The sequence below is a fragment of the Lepisma saccharinum genome, chromosome 19, assembly GCF_977018435.1.
Source record: "Lepisma saccharinum chromosome 19, izLepSacc3.1, whole genome shotgun sequence".
Lineage (NCBI taxonomy): Eukaryota > Metazoa > Arthropoda > Insecta > Zygentoma > Lepismatidae > Lepisma > Lepisma saccharinum.
Window position 1 is genome coordinate 47,786,023 of NC_139247.1, and position 19,615 is coordinate 47,805,637.

Consider the following 19,615-nt stretch of genomic DNA (forward strand, 5'->3'; position numbering starts at 1 on the left):
GCTGCCATCATTTTTTCCATTTGCTCGTTTGTGGTGATACAAGCGGATAAATCATCTGCAAAAGCAAACACTTGGTTTTCCTTAAAGGCGTGTATCGCGTCGGGAGTAGTTTTCCTGATATATTGCAGCAAAGGATCCAGGGTTAAAGCAAACAAGAGCATACTTAGTGGACATCCTTGCCGAATTGATCTTGTTATATTTATTGGGGACGACAGGAATCCATTGACCATTATCTGAGATGTTGCCTGTTGATAGAAACCTTTGAAAATATTAATAAATTTATCACTGAATCTATATGCCTTTAGCACCTCAAACAGGTAGTCATGCGACACTAAATCAAACGCTTTTTTTAAATCAAAAGCAAGCACACATGCATCAAGTTTCTGCACCAGATAATAGGATATCAGATCGCGAATCCCTCCAACTGCACTGAATATGTTATGCTTTTTGCCAATGCATGTTTGTTTCTCACTGAGTATCCGTGGTAAAATTAACTTTAACCTACTTGCTAAGATCTTTGCCATTATTTTATAGTCACAATTTAGTAATGTTATTGGTCTGTAGTCGTCTACTTGTTTTGCATGTGTTTTTTTCGGTATCAATATGATGATGCCTTCATTTTGTAAAACTTTTCCATTTTTAAAGGCATCTTGTATGATTTTGATTAGTTCATATTTTATAATCTCAAAAAACTGCAAATAAAACTTGTAACCAATACCATCTTTTCCTGGTGCTCCTTTAAGATTGCATGTTTGTAACGCTTCATATACTTCTTCTATTGTTACTTCAGTATCTAAAAGTTGTCTATCCTCTTCTTGCAAACCATTAGTTAAAGAATTCAGTATTGTCTCTCTTGCTTCTGATTCCCCCTCAGTAGTGGGGGTGCACGGGTTCTGCAACCGAAAATGGAGCTCGGTGGGGGTTGCCTTAATGGATTTCTCTCGTAAGGCATGAGCTCCATTTTCTTGCAGTGTTGCCAACTCCTCACTCGAAAAAATCACCAAGGTTTTTTTGGGTATAACCTAACCTAAAGCAAGAAGCTGGCAACACTGCTTGAGGCTTGCCTTGCAGCGTTGCCAACATCTTACTCGATAAAATCACCAAGGTTTTTGTTTTTGGGTCTAACCTAACCTAAAGCAAGGAGCTGGCAATACTGCTTGAGGCTTGTCTTGCAGTATTGCCAACATCTTACTCGAAAAGTCACCAAGGTTTTTATTTTGGTCTAACCTAACCTAAAGCAAGGAGCTGGCAATACTGCTTGAGGCCTTACAGTGCATAAAGCAATTTGCCAACCTTCTGGTATTTTTGCCATAGCTTTTTACAAAAAAAAAGAGAGAGAGGAGAAAAAGAGAGAGAGGGAAGAGTTAAACAACCGACAATGCTGCCGACACCTACCTACAGCTTTTTTTACTTGGCAAGGGTTTAGCCAATTTAGCAAGGAGTGCCGGCAACAAATATATACTGCCGTAAAAGAGAGAGATGGATGGCAACACATTATGTGTGTGCGTGTGTGTATAATATGTAGCATTATTAACTAGAGTGTGTTGGCAACCCATCTGCAACTAAAAAGATGGAGATACCAACATTGCTGTAAGATAAAGAAAGAGAGACCTATTGCGACTTTTGTAAACCTCTCTTGGGGGGAAACACGATGTGCTATACACATGTGCGCGCTGGTGCCTCTTATTATTTTCGTATTGTGAGGCAAACAAACAAATAAATAATTGTTTTTTTTTTTTAGGATGCCTGGCCCCTAACCTCGCCAGGGTGCGTGGTGCCCAACCAAAAAAAGGTTCTAACGGCTGCGGCTCTAGATAATCGCACCTCTGTAGGGTTTCACGTGTTTTTTTTTTTTATATGGTAGTGGTGGTGCCGGCAATAGTGGGTGGGTTAATTGTTGTTGTAATATTTTGGTTATTTGGCAGAGTGCTGCTGGTAACTGGAGGAGTTAGCGTGGGAACGTGAGGCGGTGGCGTCTGATTGTCTCCTGCGTTATTGTTCCTACCTGAAGGTCTTTCCGGCCCAGTTCTGGTCGGTCTTTGTACGGGTGACCTCGGCGGTATTGTGTTGGTTCTGTCGCTGGACACGCCAGTAAGGCGGTGGCGTCTGATTGTCTCCTCTGCTATTGTTCCTACCTGAAGGTCTTTCCGGCCCAGTTCTGGTCGGTCTTTGTACGGGTGACCTCGGCGGTATTGTATTACATCCTGCGAATTGGGGGCGTGATACACGCCAGGGCTTTTGTCTGCTTTTCCGTTCTTTTTGTTGCTGGATTTTCTATAGTATGCCAAGGTGACCCATATTATGACGACTACGATGCAGGAAATTCCAAAAGGCTACGATCCAAATCATGATGGACGGGTGTGTTGTTTTTTTTTTTTTTTGTTATTATTTATCGTCAAAGACCATGCACACGTAACTCGAACCAACCTTGGAATTTTAGCTACCGACAGGTATAAGTTTCTATTAGAAACCCCGCGCTCATCAGTTGCAGTCGAGTATTGCTACTGGGTAGTCGCATAAAAGTGTACGCTATACCAAGTGTAATATCAAGAGTAATAGAAACCGAATTAGTTTGGTCTGTCAGGTGAGTACCATATCAGCATAAGTTATATGCACACAAGTTGCTTGACCAGCTATAAAACTAAAATTTACGCAATTATACTACTGTTTTGTGTGTGTTAAATTGCTAGCAGCTTTTTGTAGGTAAGTTTTGTTTTTTTTGTTATTTTTTTTGCATGTGTGTGTGTTAATAATAATTGCGAGCGGCGTTAGTGAACAGAAAGTGTTGTTTTGATTAAACAACAAAATTACGCTAAACAAAAAAATATGAGCATATATAACATGTGCTTGAAAAAACACTATTCTTCATCGCAAATAACATAAAAGCGAGGTAACAATCGGAGGGAGAGGGGGCAATAATTATGATCATATTAGTTTACTTATAGTGGATAGTATTGACGCGTGTACACAGGGTTGGAGGAAACTCTATTTTTTGAATTTGTTGATACTCTGGATTGGATTTTGTTGTTTTTAAGTCTATTTTATGCACGTATGGTTAATCGGGACTGGAGCTACAGTTTCAAGAACTACTTATACCTCCACCGGGTATCGAACTCTTGATTACAAGACAACAACGTTATCGCTGCGCCATCGCAGAAGCTGGTGGAAGTACTGATTGATTTGATGTTTTAAGTCCACTTTATGCACAGTAAGGCTAATCGGGACTGGACCTACAGTTTCAAAAACCACTTGTGCGGGTATCGAACCCGAGATCTCTTGATTACAATGCTACCGCTGTGCCATTGCAAAGGCTAGTGGAAGTACATAGTTATTCGAATCTTATTTATTTAAAATATTTAGTTTTTTTTTATGCACGCTTATTGATTTTTAAACCTAAAGTTAAATAAAATCCGGCAATTATATCCAAATATACTTATGGCTACAACGAGCATTCGCAAAAAATGGCTTGAGATTTTTTTGCTACGTAAACAAAATGGTCGACATGCCAAATATGAACAGACTATATAGATTTGAGAGATGGATAGAAAAAAAAGTTAATTAAAATTTAATTTCATGATTGCAACACGGAACTTAATGATTGATTGATTGATTGATTTAGTTTATTTTAACTTCGCGTTTTGTGCCTCTTGGCTAATTTGCGAAGATGGGGATGGGTGATGAAAATGATGAAAATGGATATTCACAAACAACCATACCCGACCGGGATTTGAACCTGGGACTCTTGGCGTCGTAGCGTGATGTGTTAACCACTCGGCCACAGGGTCGGGCAAGTACTGGTATATACATAGACCAAAATTACATGGTTCTAGGCCCCATAGGAGTCGAAAAAATCAATGTCTTGGAAAACGTCTTAAGACAAATATCTTAATCTTTAAGAAAGTCGACTTCCGGTATCTCAAGATGTTACTTCCGGTCTGTCAAGAAAATTTTCTTAAGACAAAAATCTTAAGATGTTTTCCAAGACATTGATTTTCTCGGCTCCTAATTGAGCTAGGATGATGATTTTGGGTTTGTTGGATAGGATTCGACGAAAACTATTCGACTAGCAAATAAAATCGATTCCACCCCCTCAAGTTTCGAAAATATAGACATTTTTTTTATTTTTTTGAGAAACTTGATTTGCCGGCTTAGTTTTTACTCTAATTCGAAAATTTTAATGATATTTGATAAAAAATTGAATGTACTCTGCAACCTATTGGAAACATAATGATTAGTGCTTACTGTTTTTGAGTTATTTTAAATTTAAATTTCAAGATGTAATTTCTAAGTTGTTTTGTAACTCGTAAACTATGGGTCGTAGAAAACCTATTCTTGTTTTATCTGCTATTGCCCGACAAATACTATAAACACAAATAATGTTTATTGCTTGATTTAAAAAAATAAAGATCGAAAATAATTTTGTTTTCTGAAAATAAAAAATGTGTGTATGGAAAAAAAAATACGATTGTGTAATTTTTTTATGATGTATGTTTGCATGTAAAAATAAGTATACTTGAAAGTTTTAGAATTTCAAAATAGCTATATATATATATTTGCTATTATATTAGCCAAAATAATAGAATATATATAAACAAGTATATTTTCATAGTTTCATACCTCTACTAGATTGGTGAAAAAATATACTAATGGGCAATAAAATCTGAAGAAAATTTGTGTCTAACAAAAATAAACTAAATAGAATTACACATGCATACAATATTTATTGTGTTTTTTTCTATCTACAATTATATTTTTCTTATATATTTTTTTAATTTTTTTATAGAGTTGATTAAAGCACATATTTGAGGAAGGCAACACCACTCATATATAAATAAACATACCCCGAAAAAAATGCATTCCACGAAAAGTTGCCCTGTGTGTAAAAAAACTATATCAAGCATTCATTTTGCAAGACATTGTCGTACCTGTGTGCCAGGCAAGCATTTGACTGCCACCGAACTGTGTTCCGGATGCAATAAACACATTACAATTGCGTATGTCAAAAAGCATAAGCTTATTTGTCTAAGCAAAAATACATCTGGGTCCCAGCCTTCGACCTCCACCAAGAGGAAGGCAGAAACAGCCTCCATCAATGCACCACCCGCCAAATGCGTCAAGCCTGCGATAAAAGCAAACCAGTCTGCTTTCCAGCATTTGTTAGAGGACTTTCCCCTTACTTCGGAGGACTCATGCGACGTGCGTAGCTTTTTGGAGAATGTGCAAGCCCAAATTATTTCCATCCTCGGCGATACGCTTGCAACGCACTCCACCAAATTCTACGCATCGCTTCGCTGCTGGTACAAGAAGCCGTCTGATGAAATTTACAGCTTCTGCCACAACACCAAGGCGAAGACGCTGCATCTGGCGGATGTCGACAACCTCGAGGACATCTACAACAAGTTTGCCGAGGAGCTGGTGGCAAAGCAAGAAGAACATCAAGCCAAGGGCTCGGGGGGTTCGCTGTGTGGGAAGCCTCACGAACTGCGCGTCAAACTTTGCAAGTTTGTGCCTCTCTCCGCGTCCAGCTACGTTCCCTTACCACCTGCCATTGCTGCAAAGAAGGCTGTCCTGAACATTCAGAACAGTGACGCCAAGTGCTTCGTTTGGTCGGTGCTTGCAGCGTTACACCCTGTCGAGCGGAAAAACCATCCACACCGAGTTAACCACTACCTACCCTACGAGCCAGAGCTAGAAGATGAGATGGCTGGGATCGACTACCCGGTGGAGGTCTCGGATATTCGCAAGTTCGAGGCCCGTACACACAACCCGCGGTTGGCCATCAATGTTTATGGCCTCACTGACGAAAATGTGGTGTACCCTATCCGGGTGAGCGACGTAGACGACAATGATGCTCGAGAAATCCATCTCCTACTCATCAAGGACGAGACCCATCACCACTACACCCTTATTCGCACCCTCTCTAGACTTGTTTCGAGCCAACGGAGCAAAGACAAAACCCACATAGAAGTTTGTCGCAGGTGCTTGTCTATATTTCGTAATCAAAAACAGCAGGATTATCACCGCATCAGAGGCTCCAACATCGCTGCCGAGAAGCTCGCTAACCACAAACTTTATTGCAATGCCAACGAACCGGGGGTGGCAGACTTGCCCAAACCTGGCACCGTGGAGCGTTTCCACATGCACGGTGCCATGGTGGAGCACCCCGCTATCATCATCGCGGATTTCGAGGCCTTCCTCAAACCCCTGTCCACTTGCGATCCCGATCCCGAAGTTTCCTCCACCACCCCTTACCAACTCCACGAGGCATCCAGTTTCGCATATGTTGTGGTGCGACGAGATCAACACATCGCCCCCGAGCCCTACGTGTACCGTGGTCCCGACGCAGCCAAACACTTCCTCGAGAGGATGGTTGTCGAGGCCATCGAGATAGGGAAGGTATTGTTGACCCCCAAGTCTATGCTCCCACTGTCCCTCGACGATCAACGTAGACACGACGAGGCCATCGCTTGCCCTGTCTGCGTCGAGGAGTACACCGCCAAAAACCGTAAAGTCCGTCACCACGATCACTTTAACGGTAGGTACGTTGGTCCTTGGTGCAATGATTGCAACCGTATGGCCCGGGACCCGCGCTTCATCCCTGTGTTTTTTCACAATGGCTCGGGGTACGACTTTCACCACCTGATCAAGCATCTTGGGTACGACGACATGCAAATCAACGTTCTCGCCCAGAACGAGGAGCGTTACATCAGTGTGAGCAAATGGGTTCGAATCCCGGGAGCAGACTCTACCGTCGAGCTTCGCTTCCTCGACTCCCTGAGGTTCCTCCCGGCCAGCCTCGATGCTCTTGCAGGGAAGCTGAGCAACGAACAAATGCTTATTACCTCAGCAAATTTTCCAAACTTGGACGCCGGTCTCTTCAGGCGTAAGGGGGTCTACCCCTACGAATATGTCACCGACTCTACCAAGTTTGCGGAGACGTCGCTACCTCCCCAGGCGAAGTTCTACAGTCAGCTACGAGGCTCGAACATCACCGACGAAGAATATCATCACGCGCAGTCCATGTGGCGCGAGCTAGGTTGTCGAACTCTCGGAGACTACCACGACGCCTACCTCAGACTTGATGTGACGCTCCTCGCCGACGTGTTCCAGACGTTCCGGGCGACCGCAATGAACATCTACCACCTGGATCCCGCCTACTTCTATAGTCTCCCCGGACTGGCGTGGTCAGCCATGTTTCTGGTGACGAAAATCAAGCTGGAGCTTCTTTCGGACGTGGACATGATGCTGTTTGTGGAACGCGCTATCCGGGGTGGCATGGTCCAGGTGTCGCAACGGCACGCGCGCGCCAACAACCATCACATGGCTACTGGGTACGACTCCACCCAACCGTCGAGCTACATCATGCACACGGATGTGAATAACTTGTACGGGCACTCCATGATGCAGCCACTCCCTTTTAGAGGGTTGGAGTGGGCTGATCCTACCAAATTTGATGTTGAAGGTTTCGACGATTCGGAACATGGGTTCTTCGCCGAGGTGGACCTTGAGTTCTCCGAGATGCTGCAGGATTCGTTCTGCGATCTTCCCCCTGCACCCGAGTTTAAGTGTCCACCCGATTCCAACCAGACGAAGCTCGTCATGGATTTCGAACCCAAGAAGAATTACGTCCTTCACTACCGGAATCTCCGGTGGTTGATGCAGCGAGGGGTCACGGTCCACGCAGTTCACCACATCCTCAAGTTCGAGCATTCTCCATGGTTGCGTCCATATATTGAAGTCAACACTGAATACCGCACCGCAGCCACGTCCGAGCTTGATAAGGATTTCTTCAAGCTCATGAATAATGCAGTGTTTGGCAAGACCATGGAGAATGTACGGAATCGCGTGGACATAAAATTGGTGACGAGGAAAGAGCGATGTCGTCAGCTTGTCGCGAGTCCATTGTTCAAGTCTCGAACAATCTATAACGAGCAGCTGGCTCTGATTCACATGAAGCAAGGTGTGGTGAAACTCACCAAGCCCATCTATGTTGGAGCCACGGTGCTGGATCTGAGCAAGCTCCACATGTTCGAGACGTACTACGACATATTACGTCCACACTACGGCCACAACATCTCGCTTCTCTACACGGACACGGACAGCTTGGTGTACCACGTTCGCTCAGCCGACGCATATGGGGATATAGCCACAGTTCCATCTTTGGTTAACCTCTTCGACACCTCGGGCTATCCCCAGCCGAACCAGTACGATATCCTGGCCCGCAACAAGAAGGTGCCTGGCAAACTCAAAGATGAGAAGGACGGAGACGTGATTCTTGAGTTTGCTGGTCTTCGCGCCAAGGCCTATACCATTAAAGCCGAGGGCAGCGTTACCAAGAAGGCCAAGGGTGTCGGCAGACAGGTGGTTCGGGAGCATCTCACATTCGAGGACTTCGTAGATTGCCTCAAGACCAGGTCGTCGGTTCTAAGAGCAGAACAGCGCATCCAGAGCGTCGACCATGTGTTGACCACCAACAAAGTGAGGAAGATTGCCCTGGATCCCAACGACGACAAGAGGTGCGTTCTCCAATGCGGAATCCACACACTGCCGTGGGGGCACTATCGCTTAGCAGAAAGCAAAACCTGCAACATATGCCCATCTTCAACAGAAGATTCATAAAACAAAACAAAAAAAAAACAAAAAAATCATTTTGTTAGTCATTACAAAAAAAAAAACACTGACTGTCATTACAAAAAACTTTGACCGTATTATTAAATAACCAGCATACCTATGAATCTCTTTGGTTTCCGAAAACAAACCAACATGGAGACTGTACACCGCGCGACGACAGATCATGAATTTCTACCTTCCATGTTAACTAAACTCAATGGTCTACTGATTGTTCACCTTAACAGCATTTGGACGAAATTGGATGACGATGTGGGCAAGATGTTTTACGTCTTCAACAACAATTTACAATTTTACAAAATTCCGATCGATGGAAAACTTCAAATCACCGTGAATCCGGAAAACGTAGGCGAAATCAAAATATCTACCGGCAAGAACATTTTTCGAATCAAGCACGACAAGATGCTTTCTAACATTACGTACGATGTTTCTGCAGGAGATTGTTTATACGTGGAACTCCTAGGAGATTACGACAAACTCATTCCTCTCTTCGTAGAATTACGAATCGTCTATCCTATTATAAATAACCGTTAACCAAAATGCCTAACGATATTTTCGGCCACACCAAACGTGTAGACCATGCAGAAGAGATTCTCATGTTGGACGTCCGAATTAAAAAGTTGAGGAGCGATTTGATCGCTTTGCAGGAGACCTTAAACAAAAGTTTAGAGTCGGAGATCGCTACGCTCCAAACGCAATGTCTCGACCCCATTCTGAAAATCGATTCCGAACTGAAAACGCTCATAAAAAATTATGTCGACGTACCTTCTTACGACAACGTTCAAAATATACAGTTGAGCGTGGATAAGCTTCAAAATGATTTGCTCAAATTGCAGCAATTTCAATCGAAAAATGAAGATTTGGAAAAATTGAAACTCGAAATCGAAGAACGAACTTCGGCAATCGAAAAGAATTTCTCTGAACTTCAAACCGTCGTGAAGGATATTGATGTAGAACGCTTGCATGTTGTTGTTTCCAAATTACAAGAAGAATTCGCCGGCACGTTGGAAGAAATTAAATCCAAGTTACAGACTTTGGAAGATACCATGACGAACCTACCATCGTCAGACGAACTGCAGGTCATCGGCAAAAGCGTCGCGAACATAAAAATTCAATTGGAGGCTTATCAAGATTTCGAACACATTCAAACCACCATCGCTACGCTTCAGGCGTCTCTGGAGTTGATCAACAAAGAAATTAAAAATATTCATGCTGAAGCCAGTGCGTTGACGAGCATACAAGACACGTTAAGCACGGTTCAGCAGAAGATCGAATATTTAGAAAATTTGAACGTCGAAACAAATCTTGCTCATTTTCATCACGTACTGGACAACATACAGAGTGACTTGGAATCGTTACGGACGAGCGTACCTTCGAGCGAAGATTTGGAAAAATTGAAAACGGCGGTGACGGCACTATCCGATTCGAGCGACATCAAAAGTTCATTGAGCGATCTCGAGAGTAGGGTGGCCAATCTCCCCACCTCAAAAGAATTGCACGCTTTGAAAAGGAGCATATCACGTATGCTGAAACGACTGGAAACGGAAACGGCAAACGTGGAACAGATTCGAGACGAACTTGCTTCGCTGGTGTCGACGCTGCCCACTTCGCAGAGCGTTGCCGACCTTCACACGCAGTTTACCGAGATGCGAAGCATCGTGAACGATCTTACCGAGAAAAGTTCGAAATTGAATCAAGTCGAGAACCTTCAGAGTATTGTCGTCAACATCAGAGATCAAGTTGGAGTGCTGGAATCCACGCAGGAATCGACGCTGGCCTCTTTCGGTGCCAAATTACAAGAACTCAACGAAAACTTCAAGCAGTTGAACGTGGAAGTGAAAATCAAACCGTCATTTTCTACAGTAACGGATACCATCGTCGAACATTTGTTGCCCGTACAAAATACACTGGGACAGCTTCACAGCAACCTCGTTAGCGTCGATACTAAATTCGCTAAACTGCATTCTCTGCAAGCCATCGAAATCAACAGCATACCCAATCAACAGAGAATCTCCACGTTCGTCGAAGGTAACAAACTGTACATGTTACATCCTTATCATCCGTACTACAAGTTTCTCCTCGATGGCACGATTCAGATAAATGAATTTTCGTACTGGTCTCACGGCAGAAAAGCTAGCGTTCCCACCATGACCTTGATATCGAATCGTGGTGTCCAGAAAGCAGGAAACATTCCTCTGGCACGTTGGAACGAAACGCGCAACATATATGAAATACACGAAGACGAAGATCTTACCGTTTTTGACGTGAGTGCCGGCGATAAGCTGATCATTCAAAACACGAGCGAAGTGCCACCCTCTTTGAATCCCATCACGCTGGTGCTTCTCTTCAAACGTAATCTCTAAAAAATGTCTAGGCAAGCCATCGTCGAAGAATTGCATAAACCTGCACGCCGCAACTACAAACGTTTGGCGGTGGTAACCAAGGGAATCGATGACCTCTGGCAAAGTGACCTTGTGGAGATGAGTAGCGGCAATCTAAAAAATATGCATAAATTGAACAAGGGCAACAAGTACCTCCTCACCGTCATAGACACATTTTCGAAATTCGCATGGGCTCTACCTTTGAAAGCCAAAACGGGGACATGTGTCACGGAAGCATTCAAATTAATTTTTCGCGAAAGCAACAGACGACCTCGGTTTTTGCAAACGGACAAGGGGAAGGAATTTTACAATGCCGTATTCCAAAAGTTTATTCAAAAACATGGCATTCGACATTATTCAACCTTCAGTCACATCAAAGCCAGCATCGTGGAAAGATTTAATCGAACCTTGAAAACACACATGTGGAAACGATTCACGCTTCGGGGAAATTACAAATGGGTCGACATACTGCCGGAACTCGTCGATACCTATAATGATACGGTACACAGAACGATAGGCATGAAGCCAGCTGACGTTACGAAATCTGACGAGCAGCGTTTAATTTCTACAGTTTACTGTCCAAAGTACACTCCCACGACTACCAAGAAATCAAAATTCAAAATTGGAGACCAGGTGAGGATCAGTAAATTCAAACGCACCTTCGAGAAGGGGTTCACAAAAAATTGGAGCACGGAACTTTTTACGGTGGTTCGAGTTCTACCCGGAAACCGACACACGTATATAATAAAAGATAGTAGCGGCGAGATTTTGAAAGGAAGATTTTACGAAGAGGAACTCTCTAAAACAAAACATCCCAACACGTACCTCATCGAAAAAGTTTTGCGTAGGAAAGGGGACAAACTGTTTGTCAAATGGCTGGGACTTCCGGAAAAGAGTTGGATCGACGCGAACGAAGTGATCTTGTAAGTACGTGGAACATGGTGAAGCGTCTACCGGATTCGGAAAGTCAAACAAAAAAAAAAGAACGGCGAGTTGCTTCCCGACAGCATCCGCTGTCTGATCGTAGGTCCTTCGGGGTGTGGGAAAACAACACTGCTCGTGGACAATTTTCTCCTCGCACCGAATTGGTTAGATTGGAAGAACAGGCACCTGTACATGTTCTCGAAAAGTTTGGAGCAATCCAAATACCAGCAACTGATGAAACTGTACGATGGTCTAGACATTGCAACGTTCTCTTCGGAAATAAAGCCACTCGACGATTGTTGTGAAAATTCAGTCGTTGTGTTCGACGATGTCATCCTGGAAAATCAAAATGAAATTCGCAATTTTTTCACGCAAGGTCGTCACAAAGGAATAGATTGCTTCTTCCTAGCTCAAACGTTTTCCAAAATTCCAAAACAGTTAGTACGCGACAACGCTAATTTCATATGTTTGTTTCGTCAAGATCACACCAACCTCAAGCACGCGTACGATGACTACGTAGGCGGAGACATGAACTACAATCAATTTTCGGAACGCTGCTGCTCCCACTGTTGGAACAGTGACGATTTCGGATTCGCGACGATCGACATGACGAGGAAACCCAACGACGGAAAATACAGAAACAAAATCAACGACTTTCTAAACGTTGCAACGTTGTGAGAAACGACGTGTTTAAATAACGCTATGACGAAACGAAAAATCGAAGACGAAAATCTCAAGCTTCGCGATTACCTCGCGAAACGTTTCAAAGGTTGGAAATCCGAGAATCGCGGATTCTACGAAGAGAAGAAACGTCAAGATCAACCTGTGATCGACGCCATCAGCGATCTAGGTAAAGAAATTAAAGGCGTCACGGAACAAAATAAAAATTTGATCAACGAACTCGTACCACTTGCAGCTAAAAGTTACACCGTACCCACGCCTATTTCGAGCATTCCTTCGACGCCGTTCGAACTGAAGGACGTACCGGCACGACGTCGAGCCATAGGTAGCACGCCGTCGTCTTTGGATAAGATCGAGTTGGGACCTTTGGCACGAGACTACCTGAGCACGGGAAAATTCGACAAAGATGAAGTGTTCGGATTGTATCCGAGCATGGAGAGCAACGAAGGCGGCGGTGTGGTTTGGAAGATTGGAAAATCGAAAGTCACCTTCGAAGGCAACGACATTAAAGTTAATTTAGGCGAGAAGGATAGTTGGAACAGGTATCCGGGTACGGTGGGACTGTGGGAACTCGTTGCCAAAAAGCAGCCGAAAGATTACACCGACGAAGATTAGCAGAGTTACAAGGAAATTTTGATCATGACGGATGCCTTGTACTAGAATAACGACGCCTCGCAGAATAGGGTGAAATCGAGCAGCGGCGAGAAGTACAGAAATCTCATCAAACCGATTTGGAACCAGGTGAAAACAGGCAGCGGCGTCAAACTCTACAACACCCTGCCCAAAGAGTTTGTGTGGGTGGACGACGTGCGCAAGCTCATAGACCGATTGTTGGTTATTGCAGGAGAGGAGAATGCAGGCAATCGTAATTTCTACAACGAGAAGGTTGGCATCGTGGACATGATCAGCACAAAACTTTCCAACTTCATCGTGAACGACGACAAGGGCATAGGTTACCTCATTAAAATTATCAACACGCTGCCTCCGAGATTCTGGAACGTTGCCGAAGGAAAGGGACTCGTGAACGACATCATCAACAAGTTACCTTTCGAGATGCATTTACCCGGCTACCAGTACTGCGGACCGGGTACCAAACTCGAGAAAAGATTGAAGAGAGGAGACAAGGGTGTGAATCCGTTGGACGCCGCATGCAAAGATCACGACATTGCCTACAACACCACTCGCACCGATCTGGATGCACGTCACGAAGCAGACAGAAAGTTAGAGCACGCAGCTTTCGAAAGATTCGTCAGCAGAGACGCATCGCTGGGAGAAAGAGTTGCAGCACTGGGCACCACCATCGCCATGAACACGAAACAAAAATTTGGATGGGGTGTGTAGAAATAAAAAAATTTCTCGAACCGTGAAAAAAATTTCTTCGGTATATAAATAACACTACGTAAAAAAAAAAAATAAAAAAAAAAACTCCAGTTGTGTTTGCCATCTTATAAAAAAATGAGTAACCAATCACTAGACGCCCAAGCATTAAAACAAATGCTAAATTCATCAGTCGAATATGTAAAAATTCAGGAATTGGAAGTGGACAAACCTTACACGATAACTTCAATTGTTCAATTGTTTCTACCCAGTATGGTCCCAAGGCGCGTTTGTTGCTCAACGCACAATACAGTCTATTTTTACCAGATCGATACGCTAACATGTTATCCGACGAGAAGCTAGCTATTTTAATCGAGAACAAAACTCAAATCGTGTACAAGGGTACAAAGGAACTTCTTGGTAAGAAAACAAAGCATGTAATATAATTTGTGTAACGGCTCTGCGCGGAGTATATCCTTGAAAAAAAATTACACGGAACAAAAAAAAATCTCAGAACATTTATATATAAATAACATACCGAAAAAAATTACACAAAACAAAAAAAATCTCAAAACATATATATAAATAACATACCGTGAAAATAACATATAGAGCATCAACATGAAGCCCAAAGGTGTCGTGTACCAGATACCATACTCCAATCTGAAAAATCTAGGTGCCCTCGATGGGTTACTCACCAAGAAACAACGCGAGAAGAAACGTTCTTGCTTGACGAAAGGACATGGAATGAAATTACTTCTCAGCACACCTCAATTGAGACGCTTGCAGCGTTCGCGGAAACAGCAAAAAATCGGAGGTTTCATATTCAGCATCCCAGCCATCCTGGCAGCATTGGGGGCCGTTGGAAGTTTGGCCGGCGGTAGCGCCGCCATCGCGAAAACCGTCATCGACTCGAAGAAGAACAAGGCAGAATTGGAAGAACAGAAACGTCACAACCTGGTTATGGAGAAGAAGGGGAAAGGTATAACCAAAAAACAAAAAAGCAACCTCGATGCTTTGAAGAAATATAAAAAAAAGAAGAAGCCCTGTCCAACTTCGATATTGAATCTCTGATCGAACTATTGGGAATAAAAAACTTTAGGGGTGTTTTCATGTCCGATTCTCTACCCTCTGCTGTGAAGAAAAAGGAGTATGGCGTGGTCAACCTGGACAGTTACAAAAATCCTGGTACACATTGGATATGCTACCTCAAAATTGACGATAACAATGCATTTGTTTTCGATTCGTTCGGTGGCACACCACCTGCCAGGTTGGTAAAGTATCTCAGTGTTGCCAACCTCTACTACAATGACAAACGCATCCAGGGTTTCACCGATGTTAACTGCGGCCACCTATGCCTTTCCGTTCTCGCATACATGTCTAAAATAAATAACCCGTTGGTGGAACATTTTCAGAAAGCATTGTGGAACCTTAAACACGATGGGTGTGTTCCATCTCACGAGCGAATCTTCAATCTTGAAACTCACGCTGCACGACGACATCGTCTATCCTAAATCCGTGGCTCTGCGTGCATTCTACAGTATGTACCTCATACCTAACGTCACGCAGCACAACAACAAAATTAGTGTCGGAAGCGAACACATCGTCGTCACGCCAGGCCAATACAATCTTTCCACTTTGCAAGCTCAGTTACCCAAAGGCACGTACTTTTCTCAAAATTCGGTCACGCACAGAGTGGAAATTGTGTCGGCGACGGAGACCGTGGATCTGGGTACCATGGGAGAACTTTTAGGTTTCGAGAACAACACCAAACTCGAAGCTGGCATCAAACACACAGCAGCAAACATTCCTAAATTTCTGGCCATAGAGACTCTAAACGTTCACTGCAACGTGGCAGAAGGAATGATCACTAAATCTTCGGACGGGGAGTTGCTGGGAAGTCACAAGCAAACGGGAATCATAGCCACGTTCAAACCAAGTTCCGAATTCATGGAACCGATCATCTACACGCCCTCTTCGCCGATCTATTTTCCAGTATGTCGCAACCGCATAGACGACATAGAGTTGGTGGTGACGAACGAGAAAGGAGACGTGGTGGATTTCGCAGGTGCAACAACCACTGCCATCGTGGAGATCAACGTATAATAAATAACACACATAGTGAAAATGGAGCAAATTGAAAGTTACGAATTGCAATCTTTTCCTCCCAACCGTCGCACGTTCGCCAATCTCAACGAAGCGAACAGGGAGATCGAATACGACGTGGACGTAGGCGATGGGTTTGTTCATCCTCACAGAGCGGACCTCTACCTTCAATTCGACGTGGTGAAGAAGGAAAGCGGAGACGCGTTTCCGCCCAATGCAAATTTGATACTCGTGGACAACTTCGTGCCTCACCTGTTCTCGCAGGTGGAGGTGAGGAAACACAACACTGTCATCGACAGAATCGATTATCCAGGCATCACGTCGACGGCAGTGGGAACATTGAAATTATCCAAAACAGACGCAGCGTACTATCAAGCAGGAGGATTCGAAGCAGGGACGAAAATATCGACGACAAGTCACACGGTGCTTTTTCCCATGCGTCTGCTGCCGGGATTCTTCTCGGACTACAAAGAGATCATGTGGAAGGGGGGATTGCGCGTCACATTTCGAAGAGCAGCCAACGACAACGACGCACTGATGCGATACACCAACTTGAACGCCGACGGCACGCCGATAGCCAACACATTACCCGACGCAGCCAAGTGCGTCATCCGGAGCATGGAGTTGAGAATGCCGATCGTGGAATACGAAACAAACTACGCCCTCAAGTACAAAGCGGAGATCTTGAAGAGTCCGCAGGTGCCGATTCACTTTCACGGTTACCAGTGCGTGCAGAAGATGGCGTCGGGAAGTCACATGGAATTCGACGTGACGACGCAGTTCAACAACATACAGTTCGACATGCCAGATTTCGTCGTGGTGCTTTTTCAGACCGGGCGCGATAAAAATCAGGAAAAAGATTCCAGCAAATTCGACGACTGCAAGATCAAGAACGTTTATCTGAAGAATGGAAGAAACGAAGTGTTCCCGCGCGAGAATTACAACCTCGACATGACCAAAGACGATTACCTAAAACTTTACGAAGCTTACACCTCTTTCAAACGCGTGACCGAGGGAAACGTGGACATGTACTACACGCCCAGCGAATTCAAAACCCACAGACCCATGTCCGTCATCAATACCACGAAGAGGAAGCAGGTGGTGGTCAACGATCGAACCAACATCAAGGTCGTCTGCGAGTTCCACGAAGCCTTGCCCGAGAACACCGTATGCAGTGTGATCCTGGTCGCCGAGAAGTCCTTCGTCCACGACGTGAAGAACGAGAGGGTCACAGAGCAGTTTTAACAAGTTTTTAACATTTTTTCTTGCACAATAAGAAATTTTTGTACTAGCACAATCAGTTTCAATAGCACAATACAAAAATTTCACTAATTCAAGATCAGTTACAATATCAATTTCATCAGTTATCAGTTGCAATATCTTTTTTTGCACTATAGCACGAGAGACAAATCAGAAAATTTGCACAAAAATTTTGTTGTTGTTGTTGTTTTTACATGAGAAAATTAACAATAAAATTCTTTTTTTATCGTTTCAGATGCTGTCGAACATCAAAAACACATACACACACACTAGAAAAAAAAGCATGCAACTTTATTTGTAACACACACACATACATTCTCCATCTTCATCAAAAAATATTATAATAAACATAATTATTTTTATCTATCTCACAATAAAACTCTATATCCAAAAATATTACAACATCAAAATAACACTAGAGTCGTTAGTACACGTTGCATGCATTACGGAGGTCCTCTGTAGGGTTTCATGGAAGTTTGGGGGGGAAAAAAAAACACGTGAAACCCTACAGAGGTGCGATTATCTAGAGCCGCAGCCGTTAGAACCTTTTTTTGGTTGGGCACCACGCACCCTGGCGAGGTTAGGGGCCAGGCATCCTAAAAAAAAAAAACAATTATTTATTTGTTTGTTTACCTCACAATACGAAAATAATAAGAGGCACCAGCGCGCACATGTGTATAGCACATCGTGTTTCCCCCCAAGAGAGGTTTACAAAAGTCGCAATAGGTCTCTCTTTCTTTATCTTACAGCAATGTTGGTATCTCCATCTTTTTAGTTGCAGATGGGTTGCCAACACACTCTAGTTAATAATGCTACATATGGCCGCGGTGGCTCAGTCGGTAACGCGTCTGACTACCATGCTCAAGGTCCCGGGTTCGATCCCCGGCCGGTTCAAATCCGGGAACTTTTCTAACGATGGAAGCGGCCCCGGCGCCCACCCAGCGTCGAATAACATGGGTACCTGGGGGGAACCCTGGGGGGTAAAGGCGGTCAGGGGCGTGATGCTGATCACATCACCCCCACTCACGACCGGGATCAAGAAAGTGTGGGGCGTTACCCCCACACCCCCTATACGCCTTCATGGCGTGGTGCTATGCACAGGGGAGCACTTTACCTTTTTACCTTTACCTTTTACATATTATACACACACGCACACACATAATGTGTTGCCATCCATCTCTCTCTTTTACGGCAGTATATATTTGTTGCCGGCACTCCTTGCTAAATTGGCTAAACCCTTGCCAAGTAAAAAAAGCTGTAGGTAGGTGTCGGCAGCATTGTCGGTTGTTTAACTCTTCCCTCTCTCTCTTTTTCTCCTCTCTCTCTTTTTTTTTTGTAAAAAGCTATGGCAAAAATACCAGAAGGTTGGCAAATTGCTTTATGCACTGTAAGGCCTCAAGCAGTATTGCCAGCTCCTTGCTTTAGGTTAGGTTAGACCAAAATAAAAACCTTGGTGACTTTTCGAGTAAGATGTTGGCAATACTGCAAGACAAGCCTCAAGCAGTATTGCCAGCTCCTTGCTTTAGGTTAGGTTAGACCCAAAAACAAAAACCTTGGTGATTTTATCGAGTAAGATGTTGGCAACGCTGCAAGGCAAGCCTCAAGCAGTGTTGCCAGCTTCTTGCTTTAGGTTAGGTTATACCCAAAAAAAACCTTGGTGATTTTTTCGAGTGAGGAGTTGGCAACACTGCAAGAAAATGGAGCTCATGCCTTACGAGAGAAATCCATTAAGGCAACCCCCACCGAGCTCCATTTTCGGTTGCAGAACCCGTGCACCCCCACTACTCCCCTCCCCGGTTTGATAAAGCTCCCCATAATAGTCATAAAATGTTTGCATGATTCCTGGCTGACTCGAATGCGATTCTCCACCTGAATCCACAAGATTGTTTATCATGAGTGTTTTTTGTTGTTTTTGCATCTGTACATAGTGATACATCGAAGTTCTTTCATCTTGAATTAAATTCTTGGAATTGGTTCTTATTGTTATGCCTTCCATTTGTTGCCTCTGGAGTGTTAAGATTTTGGCTTTATACTGCTGTATGGCTTGGTAATTTTTGGTGACATCTCTCCCTTGACATGCCTCGTGTAAACACTGGTAATAAAAGTTGATCAATCCATTTCTGTCTTTTGCATTTTCTTTTCCATACCAGCAGAAAAATGTTTTTAATTTTGGTTTTACATATCGAACCCACCAGTCATTATGATTACTGTAATACTTTTGTTGTTTACACCAGTCGGCCCATTTTTGTGCAAATATTTCATTGATATGTGGAAGCTCTAATAACTGTATATTTAGCTTCCAATATGAAGGACCCCTG